The sequence below is a fragment of the Panulirus ornatus genome, chromosome 6, assembly GCF_036320965.1.
Source record: "Panulirus ornatus isolate Po-2019 chromosome 6, ASM3632096v1, whole genome shotgun sequence".
Lineage (NCBI taxonomy): Eukaryota > Metazoa > Arthropoda > Malacostraca > Decapoda > Palinuridae > Panulirus > Panulirus ornatus.
Window position 1 is genome coordinate 54526166 of NC_092229.1, and position 18043 is coordinate 54544208.

General features: G+C 42.8%; 1 protein-coding gene across 1 annotated transcript in view; it reads right to left on the bottom strand.

Moving 5' to 3' along the window:
- LOC139749248 (innexin inx2-like) overlaps positions 1–11912 on the bottom strand; it is a 104992-nt gene extending 93080 nt beyond the window's left edge. The window contains exons 1-2 of the mRNA XM_071662979.1: positions 11796–11912; positions 6230–6821 (exon numbers count right to left, since the gene is read on the bottom strand). The gene's annotated coding sequence lies outside the window, so the exon portion shown is untranslated. The remainder of the gene's footprint in view (positions 1–6229; positions 6822–11795) is intronic.
- Between the last annotated feature and the right edge of the window lie 6131 nt (positions 11913–18043).

Consider the following 18043-nt stretch of genomic DNA (forward strand, 5'->3'; position numbering starts at 1 on the left):
TAGACAACATTCTCTCTTCGTGTTTCCCACGTTTTCATGCTGAAAAACATGAGATTATGCTTTATTTTGACACTGGAAAAGAGAGATCCAGGGTGTATTTGAGCTTTAGATAGTGTATGTGGACATCAAATGCATGTAATACGGCGAGAAAGTTTTACACCAGAAGGACCCCATCCCTTTGGCGTCAGGTGGTGCATGTGGGCCTCAGGGTACATGTGAACACGAGGGTGTGTGTGAGGGTGGTGGGAGGGAGGTGTGTGATGGTATACAGGTGTCAGGTTCCAGGGCTGTTACACCTACCTCGTCCCCAGTCTGCTTTGTTTACCTCACTACACCATGTTAGGAACACCTGAACTATCCTATCGTTCGTATTCTAATTGTCAGCACCATAACAAAGATTTAAATGTAGTTGGAGTACTTTTAAAGAGTATCTGGGCTACGTTACCATCTGATCACACTTGGCAACTCATGGATATCGTTCCTAACGGTCAGATTTAAAACCCATCCAACCATTGCGTCTGTACCGTGATTATCTTGTATGCAAACTTATTTCCCACAATATCTGTAATGCTGTCGTGAATGATTATTTGATCATTTATGTTGATCAATCCTTGATGTCCACACACACACACACACACACACCACCACCACCACCACCTCCTCCGTACATAGATAAACATTGTAATATATTGCTGAAAGTATCCCGTACGTACATACATGGGTCATTCAGATGAATTTTTGACAGACTCGCGGAATCCTTCATCACAATTATTATCATTTTTGCCTCCAGAGTACTAGCACGCACCATGTGGGATACTGCACTACACACAGTGCACGACAGGTACAGAGACTCGCGACCAAATTGGAGGTGGAAAGATGGAGTGAAAAAGATTTCGAGCGATCGGGGCCTGAACATACAGGAGGGTGAAAGGTGTGCAAGGAATAGAGTGAATTGGAACGATGTGGTACACCAGGGTCGACGTGCTGCCAGTGGATTGAACCAGGGCATGTGAAGCGTCTCGGGTAAACCATGGAAGTTTTGTGGGGCCTGAATGTGGAGAGGGAGCTGTGGTTTCGGTGCATTACACATGACAGCTAGAGACTGAGTGTGAACGAATGTGGCCTTTGTTGTCTTTTCCTAGCGCTACCTCGCGCACATGCGGAGGAAGGGGGTTGGTATTTCATTATGTGGCGGGTGGCGACGAGAATGAATAAAGGGCAGGCGATAACGGCAAAAAAACTAGGGGATAATCGTGATATCGTAAAATGATATATTTCCTGGTTGGTTATTTAGGCCTATCAAATGCCAGGTTCATTAAGGACGTGTCCGTCGAGCAGATAATCGTGAACACTTTCCTCAGGTGTTCGTGATCATTTAGACCATACACGATCTGGCTGCACTGCTGGACCTTGCCAACATGGCGGCTGGAGATGAAGCCATGAAAATAATTATTTCGTTTTCTAATTGAAGGAAAAAATTTTTGGAGTTGGAGAATTTGAGTCGAATATGCTGGAGAAGAGTAGCGAGTGTGGTGAGGACTATTAAACTATTGATGCCTGTAATATCCACCGTCATAACAATGAGTTCTGTTATATTCTTTTAACTTTTCATTTTATTTGAGGTATTCATGATGGGTATTGGTGTTTCAGTGATGTAGTAGTTGATAGACAATGATTACTTAGACATGAATAAAGAATTTATATAGTATGACGTGTGTGGTAATTGATAAGCAAGCACCAATTGACGACAAATTAGTAAAACTTATCAACAAAAAAGACAAACAAGATAAGTACTTTGTACAATTTGAATATTAACTTTACTTTTTGTCGCGAGTCATTTATTCGTTCAAAGAAAAATTAAAGTTTGACATCAGATAGAAACCTGATTCCGGAAAACAGATCATTGCTCGCCAGTCTCCTGGCGGCGTCAGACGCGAGTTGTCCCCGCCACCCCTGCTTATCATCATCGTCTTCATCACCAGGTGGTGCTGCCTCGTTACTCATGGTTCAGCTTGAAAACCACATGGCGGAAACCATGAGATGTAACAACATACGTCTGATCTGTGATGTAGTATACTCGGTGTGTGCCAACAGTTTTAACATGTCACGATTACTAGGATAAGTTTGTATAGTTTTGAAATATTTATTGTCTAGATATACATTGACAAAGCATTTCAGTGAGAGTATGGATGAGAGTTACAGTGTATCTAGGGGTAGGTGGAAGCCAGTATAGAGCGCACAGTGGGTACAGAACATGGACACACGAGAGAGATGGGCCCAGGGTCCCAGTATACCCCCCCCCCCCCCCCCCGAGTAAGGGGGGAGGGAGAGAGGTCCAGGATACATGGAACACATAACGTATAGTTACAAGATAGTGACAACAACATAGGTAACAATATGTGTGTAATACATAGCAAGTTCAAAATATGTCATACATATAGAAAACATCTTGTTAACATTCCAATTACCGTGTGTATACAAGCACATTACATATATAATAATGTGTTACAAGCTTGGTGTAGTACTAGGCCAGAGTCAGTAGGCTGGGGTTTGTGTGTGTGTGTTTGCTTACAAACGTAGGAGTAAACACATGGTATATGTAAACGAAGGTAAAAGGCGGGACAACATGAATGTAAATAACTCCCACTAGCACACAAATAGTAATCACACACACACACACACACACACACACACACACACACACACACACACACACACACACACCATTTCGTCATAAACAGCTTGCATGACATCATTTCCCTTATCATGATACATATGTATGATCCGTGTCGACACAACTTCCTCAATCCACTTGGACAAGATATCTCAGTGGTGGGGTAGGCGATGTCTGGTTAAGTTTAATGCCTCCAAGACATAGTTTCTATTCATCTCTCTATCGAAAATTCCTTACAACTTTCCTCTCTTTTGACGGTACTTTAATTCCACCTCTTGACTCAGTGAACATACTGGTTATTACTGCTACATCCACTCTTTCTTGGAAACCTCACATTACGGAAATAGCTAAGTCTGCCTCTGAGGAACTGAGAGTTCTATTCAGATGAAGAAATTTCTTTTCTTCTTAACAGTCGCTTCGTTTATACAAAGGATTAATCCATCCTTGTATGGAGTACTGCTCTCACATCTGGGGTGGTTCTAGCTTTGCATTCTTACTTGACAGAGTTGAAAGCGGCCAGATTTATAAACTGTCAACTTTGACCCGCTTGCCCTACGCTGCAGCATTGGTTCACTTTCCGTCTTCTTATAGGTATTACTTTGGTTTCTGCTCCCGAGAGCTGACAGCCTGTGTGCCCTCACCACTAGCAAGACCAAGCAGTACCCGGCAAGCTGCTGCGTCACATGATTTCTGTGTGGTCATTGGGATCTCACGGTGGGCCGTTTTGACACTCTTTCTACCCCTACACGTCGAAACTTTGGAACTCTATCCTTTCATGTCTTTCCCAATAACTATAACTATGACTTGGCACATTTTAAAAGACAGGTTTTTCACTTCCTCCAAAATTCGAAAATACTTTCCGTTGTGTCTTCATTTCCCCATTCATGATTCTCTCTATATCTTAGTTAAGGTCCGGCCTTGATGTGGACTTCTGCCCTCTAACGTAGAAAAAAAAAATGAAGAAAAAAAAAAGATGGGAGGCAACGGTCTGGAGCCTGGCCGGCGTAGTTAGGCGGGGTGATATCGGTATAGCCGGTGGGGGTTAGACCACTTTAAAATGCCTCCCTGTGATAGAGCCACTAGACGTGACGTCAGTTATTATGGCATCTCGGGGAAAACAATGGACAAGCGGGTCACCTGCTGCGTATATCAAGAGACGTAACGAGATTGAGCGCTTTCATTACTCACCTTCAACCTTTACGTTAGAGATCACACCACAAGTAATGTCTGCAATAATACGAAATAGCATAGTAACATAGCCAAGACCCAGATACAGTCAACCAAGGCCCCAGACACAGTCAACCAAGACCCCATACAGTCAACCAAGGCCCTAGACACAGTCAACCAAGGCCACAGTCAACCAAGGCCCCAGACACAGTCAACCAAGACCCCAGAGTCAACCAAGGCCCCAGACAGTCAACCAAGGCCCCAGACACAGTCAACCAAGGCCCTAGACAGTCAACCAAGGCCCCAGACACAGTCAACCAAGACCCCAGACAGTCAACCAAGGCCCCAGACACAGTCAACCAAGACCCCAGACAGTCAACCAAGGCCCCAGACACAGTCAACCAAGACCCCAGACAGTCAACCAAGGCCCCAAACACAGTCAACCAAGACCCCAGACAGTCAACCAAGGCCCCAGACACAGTCAACCAAAGCCCCAGACACAGTCAACCAAGACCCCGAGTTAACCAAGGCCCCAGACAGTCAACCAAGGCCCCAGACACAGTCAACCAAGGCCCTAGACAGTCAACCAAGGCCCCAGACACAGTCAACCAAGACCCCAGACAGTCAGCCAATGCCCCAGACAGTCAACCAAGACCCCAGACAGTCAACCAAGGCCCCAGACACAGTCAACCAAAACCCCAGACGGTCAACCAAGGCCCCAGACACAGTCAACCATGGCCCCAGAAAGTCAACCAAGGCCCTAGACAGTCAACCAAGGCCTCAAACACAGTCAACCAAGGCCCCAGACACAGTCAACCAAGGTTCTAGACACAGTCAACCAAGGCCTCAGACAGTCAACCAAGAAGATTGTTTTATGATGAATTATTTTGACCAAACTGCCAGATATCTTCAGAAAATGAACTTTTAACCAATTATATTCTGTCCTGGCTAATGCCTAATTACGTAATCATATTCGGGTCAAGCTAATGCCATTTCTTTATTATTAATATCATTATTATTATCATTATTATCATTATTATTATTATTATTATCATCATCATTATCATGCGTAATGTTTCATGTTTTACCAATGCCTTTCTCCATTGTGATGGCTTCAGCAAAAAATATCGTTGAGCGAAATTCTTTTTACCGATATAATTCACTCAGTTCTGTTTCTTTTTTTTTTTTTTTGTGTGTGTGTGTGTGTGTGTCGAAGCGTTTATTTACGGGGAAGGAGTCCTTACTGGGGCCTGGCCTTAATGGAACCTAAAAAGGAGCGATGTATGAAAAGTGGCACTAAAAGCATGAGGCTGCCTGGGGCTTAATGAGAAGTGCAAGACTTTGTTGACAGGAGATGAGAACCCCCGGGAACCCCACTACTCATGGTAACAAAACAACATCGAGGAACTCTACCCAAGGATTACCCTCTGGTTGATGCTCAGTCTGTCCAACAAATGAATTAATTTGGATCCGAAGGTTTCATCACACACACACACACACACACAGGTCTCAAGTAGTGTAGTGGTTAGCGTTATTGACCATGAGTCACTACGGGCCCGCAAAAGTTCGAATTCTTGGCGTGGAAGTCGACGTACATCCATCCCAGGTATTCATCTTTCTCTCTGGGCTGGTCGACAAGTGGACAACTGGCCTAGGCTTGGAGGGATGTGTGTGTGTGTGTGAGTGTGTGTGTGTGTGTGTGTGTGTGTGTGTGTGTGTGTGTGTGTGAGTGTGTGTGTACAGATAGAGGAGTAAGGAAGGACATGGTCAAGTATACAAAGCTGAAAGAGAAGGCAACACAAATGTTAATCACACACAAGACTCCAGCGTCCAAAACAAATGATCAGTATTAAAGTTTTTTTGTTTTTTTTTCAAGGTTAGATCTTGGATATGTGTTGTCCTCCGGCGACCATTATTATTGATTCTGCAATCACGTCATCGTTCCAATTTGATGGAATTATACTACAAGTTATGGTGACCACAGTTGGAAAGTAATGAGAAATTGGCTTTTAATTAAACATAACCAAATTAACCGTGAAAGTAAGAGAAAGAATGACAGATTTCCAGAGATTATTCTGCATGAGCAACTTTTTCCTGCACGTAAGAGATTTATCATATAATAACATAAACACCACATTTTCCAGAATGTCAGAACAATGCATTCGTGATCGTTTGAGGGAACATGATAAATTTTCATTAGAGGCCAATATTAGGATCACTTATAACTAGGCATATGAAGTACCCTAAGTCTGCGTGAAGAACGGACACTTTGTGTGAACATTGTGAAAAAATGTATGTAGTGAAATGTAAAATCATCCATTTATGAGAATAAAAGTTTATCACTGCAAACCCCATACATGGAATAAGATTAATAGTAAGAGTACTCACCAGTTAGGGAAGAAGTTGATAACTTGGTGTGTTCTTTATGTCAGCATTGCTAACCAGGAGGAAAACGATGTTTGACGGATCAAGATGTCATGTTTATGCTTCTTGTGGGCTGGTCCACCGTGTTAGAAGTGCATTCAAGTTCAGACGAAGTTTCACTGTTTCTATTTGGTAAAGATTTATGTGTCAAGCTGTAATTGAAGCTTCAGTCTTTACTTTGGTATTACTTTACCTTAAATGTTTCCTAAGTCATCTCGATCATATCTTGTTCATTATGTTGTCTGATTCCTGCTTTATGTCTTTCTTGTCAGAGTTATAAATATTAACGTTGTTGTCATCACTTCGGACTGGTAATATCCTTAGTCGTACATTTATTATGCTCCACAAGACACATGACGTTGTTGTCTGTGTATTATCCTGGTGGATATGGGTAGAACATGTCGTACAGTACCCAGCTGCTCCTCACCAATGAAAATTGTTAGTAGTCTGGCTTGCTTATCAAGATCATTATCACCGAGAGTGATTGTATATTAGTATCAGCTTCCTTTGTGTTAGGTACGGTGTATTAGTCGGTTATACAACACTGGGGAAATACCTGTTAATCATTATGTCATCAGTTATACCACTCAGGGGAACCAACCATCTGTTAGTCTTACTATCATCTGGTCATCATCTACCATCTACTAAAACAACTTTCACTTGAATTTGAAATCTAGACTAAAACAAAAAATCAACAGATAACAATCACCAAAGTTTTGTTGTCGGTTACATAAAAGTTTGTATCATCAAAGTACAAGAAACGAAATGTTTTTACTTTATTAGCAATATTTTACCCCCATTAAAGGCCATATATGTAGTTAGAGCTGGTATGGTATTAGATTTATCTTGAAGACGTGAATTAGGTCTTCAAGAATTTTCAGTTGGTTGTCATTACAACGTTGGCGGCCATAATGAACCCTGGCACTTAATTAAAGCCCAAGTAACCAACCAACTTTTGACCGATTTATATAACTGACGATCCATGCCCACTCAGGAGTGTCACATATCTTACATGAAAGCTGGGGATGTGTTCCTAGTTTGATTATTTATCCCACAATGTAATTGTTGTTACTATGATGTAGTTAGTTCCACAGTGTAAATGTCGTTACTACGAGGTTGTAGTTAGTTCCACAGAGTAAATGTTGTTACTCCCATGTAATTGTTGGTCCCATAATGTAAAGTGTTACTATGATGTGACAGTTACTTCAACAATGTAACTGTTCTTACCATGATGTTATTCTTGGTACCATATATTATACTTTGTCGCTGTCTCCCGCTTTAGCGAGGTAGCGCGAGGAAACAGACGAAAGAATGGCCCAACCCACCCCCAATCACATGTATATACATACACGTCCACACACGCACATATACATACCTATGCATTTCAATGTATACGTATATATACATACACAGACATATACATACATACACATGGATATAATTCATACTTGCTGCTTTTATTCACTCCGTCGCCACCCAGTCACACATAAAATGACACCCCCCTCCCACCGCACGCGCGCAAGGTAGCGCTAGGAAAAGATAACAAAGGCCACATTCGTTCACACTCAGTCTCTAGCTGTCATGTAATAATGCACCGAAATCACAGCTCCATTTCCACATCCAGGCCCCACAAAACTTTCCATGGTTTACCCCATACACTTCACATGCCCTGGTTCAATCCATTGACAGCACGTCGACCCCGGTATACCACATCGTTCCAATTTACTCTATTCCTTGCACTCTATTAAAAGAGTCCCAAGTATTACTCAGAACATCTTTCCAAAGTTCATGCACTTCTTTAGTAGCAGGGACATGTAAACTCCTTTAAAATGAGAAGTTCTTTAACGAGATTGTGCTCCTAATGGTAAAGCCTCGCCAAAGGTGGCTTTTCACGTGCGGTGTAACCTCATCGGGGGGGGGGGGGGGGGGGGGGGGTAATGGCCATATATATTCTGTACAACGGCGCTCCTTCCCTTGCACCCAAACCACTCCGTAACTAACAACCAACTCCCAAGTATGAATTAAAAGCTGACCTCACACTTCAGTAACCTCTACTCACAGCTCCCCCAAAATACAAAACACGTATATAAACAAATAACACCACAAGCGTAAACAATATATATATATATATATATATATATATATATATATATATATGGTTGTTTAATTTGTTTATGGATGGGGTTGTTAGGGAGGTGAATGCAAGAGTTTTGGAAAGAGGGGCAAGTATGAAGTCTGTTGGGGATGAGAGAGCTTGGGAAGTGAGTCAGTTGTTGTTCGCTGATGATACAGCGCTGGTGGCTGATTCATGTGAGAAACTGCAGAAGCTGGTGACTGAGTTTGGTAAAGTGTGTGAAAGAAGAAAGTTAAGAGTAAATGTGAATAAGAGCAAGGTTATTAGGTACAGTAGGGTGTAGGGTCAAGTCAGTTGGGAGGTGAGTTTGAATGGAGAAAAACTGGAGGAAGTGAAGTGTTTTAGATCTTCTGGGAGTGGATCTGGCAGCGGATGGAACCATGGAAGCGGAAGTGGATCATAGGGTGGGGGAGGGGGCGAAAATTCTGGGGGCCTTGAAGAATGTGTGGAAGTCGAGAACATTATCTCGGAAAGCAAAAATGGGTATGTTTGAAGGAATAGTGGTTCCAACAAAGTTGTATGGTTGCGAGGCGTGGGCTATGGATAGAGTTGTGCGCAGGAGGATGGATGTGCTGGAAATGAGATGTTTGAGGACAATGTGTGGTGTGAGGTGGTTTGATCGAGTGAGTAACGTAAGGGTAAGAGAGATGTGTGGAAATAAAAAGAGCGTGGTTGAGAGAGCAGAAGAGGGTGTTTTGAAGTGGTTTGGGCACATGGAGAGAATGAGTGAGGAAAGATTGACCAAGAGGATATATGTGTCGGAGGTGGAGGGAACGAGGAGAAGAGGGAGACCAAATTAGAGGTGGAAAGATGGAGTGAAAAAGATTTTGTGTGATCGGGGCCTGAACATGCAGGAGGGTGAAAGGAGGGCAAGGAATAGAGTGAATTGGAGCGATGTGGTATACCGGGGTTGACGTGCTGTCAGTGGATTGAATCAAGGCATGTGAAGCGTTTGGGTAAACCATGGAAAGCTGTGTAGGTATGTATATTTGCGTGTGTGGACGTATGTATATACATGTGTATGGGGGGGTTGGGCCATTTCTTTCGTCTGTTTCCTTGCGCTACCTCGCAAACGCGGGAGACAGCGACAAAGTATAATAGAAAATAAAAAAAAATAATATATATATATATATATATATATATATATATATATATATATATATATATATATATATATTTTCTTTTTTTTTTTTGCTTTGTCGCTGTCTCCCGCGTTTGCGAGGTAGCGCAAGGAAACAGACGAAAGAAATGGCCCAACCCACCCCCATACACATGTATATACATACGTCCACACACGCAAATATACATACCTACACAGCTTTCCATGGTTTACCCCAGACGCTTCACATGCCCTGATTCAATCGACTGACAGCACGTCAACCCCGGTATACCACATCGATCCAATTCACTCTATTCCTTGCCCTCCTTTCACCCTCCTGCATGTTCAGGCCCCGATCACACAAAATCTTTTTCACTCCATCTTTCCACCTCCAATTTGGTCTCCCACTTCTCCTCGTTCCCTCCACCTCCGACACATATATCCTCTTGGTCAATCTTTCCTCACTCATTCTCTCCATGTGCCCAAACCATTTCAAAACACCCTCTTCTGCTCTCTCAACCACGCTCTTTTTATTTCCACACATCTCTCTTACCCTTACGTTACTTACACGATCAAACCACCTCACACCACACATTGTCCTCAAACATCTCATTTCCAGCACATCCATCCTTCTGCGCACACCTCTATCCATAGCCCACGCCTCGCAACCATACAACATTGTTGGAACCACTATTCCTTCAAACATACTCATTTTTGCTTTCCGAGATAATGTTCTCGACTTCCACACATTCTTCAAGGCTCCCAGGATTTTCGCCCCCTCCCCCACCCTATGATCCACTTCCGCTTCCATGGTTCCATCCGCTGCCAGATCCACTCCCAGATATCTAAAATACTTTACTTCCTCCAGTTTTTCTCCATTCAAACTTACCTCCCAATTGACGTAACGAAAAGACGTAAAAATTGACGTTATTCTGAAGATGTAATCCCTGAGAGTGAGGCGACGGACATCAAGGTTGAGAAACTAACATAACTTTAATTTTATGATGGACGACAGTGTGTGTGTGTCGGAAGTATGGGTCGTGGGTCGGGTGTATCTCGCGAGAGATCGACCGGTTTATTGGTCTCACTATATCTCCCCTCCAGCTGACCGCACACTAGGAAAAGAAAATCGTGTTTAAAAAGCACTAACCGTCAGGGACACATTCGTAAAACACATCCGTCGTCAAATGTTCGTTCATGTTCCGGTGAGCTACGCTACTGCTGACTCCTGCAGGGCCAGACGAATTCCTTTCACATCATGTGCTTCGTCAGTCAGCTTGTGTAGACGTGAAGGAAAGGAGGGAACCAGGGCCTTACCAGGAGGTGATCATGTTACGGGAAGACAACGTCACGCCTCCCCTCACCAGGCGTGTACGTACATGCATGTGCACTCGTCACCTCCCTCACACACTAGCTTCCAAAGCAAATGATCTAGTCTCCTGCTGCCTTCCTTACAGTCCAGGACAATTTGTTCCAATGGAAATGTGTTCTCTGTGATGGGAGTTGATCCTCACCGAGGGATCCTGTTGGTGTTGTCTAGTTACACTACAGAGGACTAGTTCTCCTCGGTTCCGCCACCCACACTCACTCACATCAACAGTTCCCTAACACTGAACCCTCACCTCTTAGTCACCCCAGCCAAACAGGTGTTAAGGGGTGTACACACCTGCTCAAACACGTGTACTAGTTACAGTTTATCTGCCACACTTGTTCGTATGGATCTTACTGTATTTCATCCGTGGGAACATTTCATTTGTATAGACTTCCCGTCTCAGTTCAGGATATAAGAGATGTTGACAGTCCGTGTTGAGTAGTGTAGACTTGGTCACTGTTGTGATGGAAGTTTGATCACGTTTCCTGTCAGGCAGGAGGCCGCCTCTACCAACGTTCACCTCAGCAAGTTTCGCTCAGCGTTGTCGTACGTAGGGGGAACCGATCGCAAATCAGAATCGAAAACTAATTTTCTCTCAGTGGAGCTGGAGGAGGAAGGGGGGATGTGCTGAGCCCCGGGTTACGGGGGGGGGGGGTCAAAGTCCTGCTGCAGTTCTCGTCACGATCATGTTCTGGGGCAACACAGACAGACAGTGGCGTGTCCCTCTCACGATGGAGCAGTTGCAGGAGTCCAGGCCAGCGGCACCAGACGGATCCACGAGGCTCAAGGTTGCATCATCCAGGTAGAGTGTCTGGAGCTCATGGTGTCTGGCGTGACACCCTGCAGACACACACGCACGCCTCCTCCTGCACCACTCTAGCCACACCTCCACCAAGCCAGAACTCTGAGCCAAGCGTAGGAGCACCTCACAAACTGCTGCCTCGTCAGGGAACTGGATGATGGAGTTGAGAACATCAGGAGCGGGACACCCGCCAGCCAACACTGACGGTTTCCGGCCGGCAGAAGGCTCACCCACCACCGCCCCTCAGTCTCCCACCACAATGCACGGTAATCTGCCTCACCACCACCACCACCACCAGGTGTGACTCACGAAACCAGTTCTCACTAATTCCAACCCCCCCCCCCCTCCCCTCCAACAACGCTATGCAAACAAACTTTTGCTTGTATAGATACCAACACCCGCCATTGTAAACACTAACCTTACTATTATAAGCACAAACAACCGCAGTACACACATACTCCACAACTATAACAGAAACCCCACCGTTATAAACAAATCCCCAACATCTATAAACAAACCCATAACACTATAAATAAAACTCCACCTCTGTAATCACACCCTTACCATTATAGACAAACCTCTTCCATTGTAAACAAACCCCCACCAATGTAAAGTCCCCACAGCTATAGACAATCCCCACCACTACAAACAAACCCCCTACATTTATAAACAAACAGTGGCCAACACCGTACACACTAATCCCCAACACAAAGAACCAAAACGTATGATTGTGTTTTACATTTAATGTGTTCACATTTAATGTGTTCACATTTAATGTGTTCACATTTAATGTGTTCACATTCATATGTATTGATAAAAGCACAAACAACCTGATGATTCCGACACATGCATTCTTCTCTCCTGTTTACATTGTTGAGGTAAATATGGTTTTCACACCAATGTAAAAACTTCACAATTTTCCACTTTTATACATAGTCAAGTGAGGGAGGATTGTGGCGGCAGTGACACAGCAACACGTCACACACGAACTGTCTCCATGACAGAGGAAGACGGTTCCTGTTGCGTGCTCATCAGTCATACCCGCAGCCGTAAGCAGTTCACTCCGTTCATCAGCTCTCCTCGTACCCTGACTGTATGATCTTAACCACCCAGTCGTGTGTCATACCTTGAGACTCTTCGTTTTCATCCACGTGTTTTATGAATAGATTCTTCATTAAGTATATATTTCTCACGTTTTCTTTCTTTAGGCATCTCGTTTTCTTAATTCCAGTTAATACTTTAGAAGAGAACAGACTGTAACAATCAGTCCTTAGATATATTTAGATGTCGGGTCAATAATGTTTCATCACCAGACCCATATGGTAGTTGAGTCAACATTGCAGCATGTAACCTTCTGGCACTCTCTCCCACTCCCAAGGCCAGGGCTGTCACTCACCTCTACTGTCTTTTCATTGATGGGCACCTAATCCCAGCTTCAGCTTCCTCAGTCTCACCCTTACTCATCACCACCACACCTCAGCTCCAAACTCATCAGTCTTACTCGTCACCATCACACCTCAAAACCAAATTCATCACCTTTACTCATCACCACCACACCTCAACTCCAAACTCATCAATCTTACTCATCACCACCACACCTCAACTCCAAACTCATCAATCTTACTCATCACCACTACACCAAACTCACCAATTTCTACTTTGTGCTGTTGGCCGTACATTGCCTTTCCCACTCAATTGTCTGAACCTCTCCTATACTTGTATTTATTTTCACCTTCCTCCTCCTCTGTTCATCACCGAAGTCAGTTACCATTCCACATAACTCTTTCTATTATTCAGCTAACAAAACGGCATCATGTGCAAACAGTAATTAAAGGAGTTTCCATTCTGAATTGATACACTTGCTGTTGTGCGTCATTCTTCTTATCTTGGGTGAAAGTTGATATGAAAACCTCATACAACAATGTTGACATCATACAACCTTGATGGACGGACTCCTTGTATCATTCCAGTTGACTCAGTCACAACCATGTAGTCTCATACAGGAAGAACGTCTAATACAAAACCTTTAACAACATTAAGTTCTCTAACACTACACACAATCAGACAGAGATTCCCAAACTTCTTTCCAGTCAAGATTATGTGAAAACTCTTCTTCATCCATTCATGAAGTTTCCTTTATTTTTCAAATATTTCACTACTTATCTAAATGCATAACTTAGTTTGAATACCATATTGTCGTCATAAATCCATCTTTTATGAACTAGGTCTTCAGTAGAACATTTATGTGGACCCATCTCAGTCCTCTCATAAGAACGCTTGGCTAGCAGTCATAACATTTATGCTGGTATAATTCTTCTTTTATCTTGTCATTTGGCACCTGACTGTTCCTTCTGGCTGACACACACACACACACACACACACACACACACACACGTCACTTCACATCGTTACTGAGCAGCAGGCCACCTTTTGGTTGTCACTCTGCCCAGCTCGCCTTCATGTCATGTCTTCTGCCTTATATGATAACTTAGCGGGCGACCTCCTGCCTGACCTACCTGCAGCTGTGTCCACGTCACTCATACCATCATTTTCCATCGCTTCAGTTTTAACAAACATTATTATTTGATACAGACAGTTTTCTTCATTTGTCCACGACATAATTGCCTTATCAAATCCCTTCTGTGACTTCCTTTATTCGTAATTCAACTCTCCTTTATCATTTCATTGCAGACTACAGTTTACTTTATTTGTGATTCATTCATCATTATTTTCTGGGAATCTCAAACTTCTGTCTTCAAATGTTCTTTATCTGATGATCTAACTTCACGAAATCTTCATTTCACCGAACTGTTCCGTTCTCTCCCAAGCGTGAGAGTGGCACAGGGCAGCCGCTACTGACGCAGGCGGCCAACGTCTCAGCCAACCACAAGATCACTCTGCACACCTTCGTCGATGTCCCTCGCTTCTCTTCCCTTGACAGTCAGGCAGTACTCCTCCCTCCGTAACGTTCGTGTCTCCTCCTTCTCGCTTTTTCATTTACATTTCTAATCTTAAGATCATCTCATGTATCAGAATAATTTCTACAATACTATTATGTATTATGATCCAACCTCCCCCGCCCGGCCAGATACATAATTACCTATGTATCATCATACATAACTATCTATGTACAACTTGTTTACAAGATGCATAACTATCTATGTACATCTTGTTTACAAGATACATAACTATCTATGTATCATCGTCTTGTTTACAAGATACATAACTATGTATCATCGTCTTGTTTACAAGATACATAACTATGTATCATCGTCTTGTTTTCAAGATACATAACTGTATCATCATCTTGTTTTCAAGATACATAACTATGTATCATCGTCTTGTTTACAAGATACATGCAGCTCAGACGATCGTTCATCGTGTCTTGTCTGTACCTGCAGCAAGTGTTGTCATGGACGTAATACTTGTGTTAACAGTATTACTAACAGTCATGTTCGTTCATGCGTATCATCCAGGTATAACATCACCCTTGTCATGTTCACCCGAGATACCGTCCCTACTCGTCAGTCATTCGCATTTTATCTACCAGTCAATCAATTATCCTCCATCACTGTCATAAACAGCCTCTCTCGCTACATCCTGCAGCAAAATGACAAAGTAATTCAATAAACGCAAACGTACAACAGCCATTAAAGAAATATAGAAATTTTATCGGACTTCAGTTTGTAAAGAATGAACATTGTTTATTCTTGGTTTAATTCTATTTATTCACTCATCAGTCGTTTCATATATATATTTTAAATTAGTTACCATTATTACAATGACATTATGAGTACACTTTGTAATGTACTACCCAAGTGCTTTGTCTCTCAAGTCTAATTTAGCAAACTATAGTATTTCAAGCACACGAATATTTCGTAAATTATATGAAATTAAGAAACAGCTCATGGTATGATATTACATCCGCCGGTAGACTGTTACTATTTTCCTCTTAAGTATCCCCCATATTTCCTTCTCTAAACTTTTCGACTTCTTTCATGTTTTATCTTTGCCTTCTAAATATGTACCTTTGGGATAGATATTCTATCCTTAATTGCGACAGATAAGCAAGCAGAAATAATCTATACCAGTTGCAAATTATGATATTGCCATAAGACAGAGTCTCATGTGAGACTAATCCTAGTGAATCCTCTACAAACGTACTTAACGATAGTATTTCAATCACAATGTGAGGTTGAGCATGCAAAATAGCCAGGGAGGGAGGGAGGAGTAGCCAGCAATTGTGCGTATTGTGTGTGTGTGAGACGCTTTGCTCGGGTACGGCCGCACCCCATCAGCTGACATGCTGCATCCGATGCTGTGTTTCACAGTACATTACCATGACGTGCTCCTCACACCCAGATCCACACAGCTCAAGACTATTTGTGGTACAAAGCTAAATAAAAGGGTAAGTCATCTTCACTTGACTTAGTTTTTTTTTTTTTTTTTTTTTTTTTTTTTTATACTTTGTCGCTGTCTCCCGCGTTTGCGAGGTAGCGCAAGGAAACAGACGAAAGAAATGGCCCAAAACCACATGGAAACGAAAAATGCGAAGTGTCGGGCGCTTTCGTATAATTATTCTATCAAGATAATATAATTGTACAAGAGCGCTCGACACTCTATTATCCGTCTCGACAGTTATATTTGAATCCATCAAATCATCAAGGGCGTGTGGAGAGTTCAGTAGAACAGATGGAAACAGTTATAAGCAGCCGTGTGATAGTGAGTAATACCTGTATGGACGCGGGCGTGCTCATTGGCTGTTGCGTAGTGCTGGCATATGTAGCCGTAGTACCTTGTTTTGGCGCGTGTATTGGTTGTTGACCTTAGGCTGTTTATATATATATATATATATATATATATATATATATATATATATATATATATATATATATATATATATATCATATGTGCTCGCCATTTCCCTCATGAGCGATGTAGCATCGAGAGTAAATAACTGAACTCTGAGGGAGAAATCCTTACTTGGCTCCTTGCTCTGTTCCTTCTCTTGGAGAGTGATACAGGAAGGGAGGATTTCCAGCCACCCGCTCCCGCCCTGTTATTTTCCCTCTGCGACACGCAAGAAATTCATGGGCAGTATTCTCTCTCCCCTATCCCCAGTGGATTGAATCAAGGCATGTGTATGGGGGTGGGTTGGGCCATTTCTTTCGTCTGTTTCCTTGCGCTACCTCGCAAACGCAGGAGACAGCGACAAAGCAAAAAAAAAAAAAAAAAAAAAAATATATATATATATATATATATATATATATATATATATATATATATATATATAAATTAGGTTCAGTAGGTTTGAGGGACAAGTTGATTGCGATGTAAGTTTGAATGGAGAAAAATTGGAGGAGTGTTTAGATATCTGGGAGTGGATTTAGCAGTGGATGGAACCATGGAAGTGAGTCACAGGATGGAGGAGGGGGCGAAGGTTCTAGGAGCGACGAAGAATGTGTGGAAGGAGAGAAAGTTCTCTAGGAAAGCAAAAATGGGTATGTTTGAAGGAATAGTGGTTCCAACAATGTTATATGGTTGCGAGGCGTGAGCTATAGATAGGGTTGTGCGGAGGAGGGTGGATGTGTTGGAAACATAATGTTTTAGGACAATATCTGGTGTGAGATGGTTAGACCGAGTAAGTAATGTAAGGGTAAAAGAGATGTGTGGAAATAATGAGTGTGGTTGAGAGAGCAGAAGAGGGTGTTTTGAAATGGTTTGGGCACATGGAGAGAATGAGTGAGGAAAGATTGACAAAGAGGATGTATGTGCCTGAGGTGGAAGGAACAAGGAGAATCGGGAGACCAAATTGGAGGTGGAAGAATGGAGTGAAAAAGATTTTGAGCGATCGGGGCCTGAACATACAGGAGGATGAGAGGCGTTCAAGGAATGGAGAGAATTGGAACGATGTGGTATACCGTGGTCGACGTGCTGTCAGTGGACTGAATCAGGGCATGTGAAACGCCTTAGGTAAACAATGGAAAGGTCTGTGGGGCCTGGATGTGGATAGGGAGTTTTGATTTCGGTGCAATACACATGACAGCTAGAGACTGTGAACAAATGTGGCCTATTGCGTTTGTTTTCCTGGCGCTACCTCGCTGATGCAGGGGGTAGCGATGCTGTTTCCTGTGGGGCTGGATGGCACAAGGAATGAATGAAGGCAAGTAAGTATGAATATCTATATGTGTATATATGTATATGTATATTTATGTGTATGTATATGTATATGTTTATGTGCATGTATCGGGGAGGGGGCGAAAGTTCTAGGAGCGTTGAAAAGTGTGTAGAAGGCGAGAACATTATCTCGGAAAGCAAAAATGGGTATGTTTGAAGGAACAGTGGTTCCAACAATGTTATATGGTTGCGAG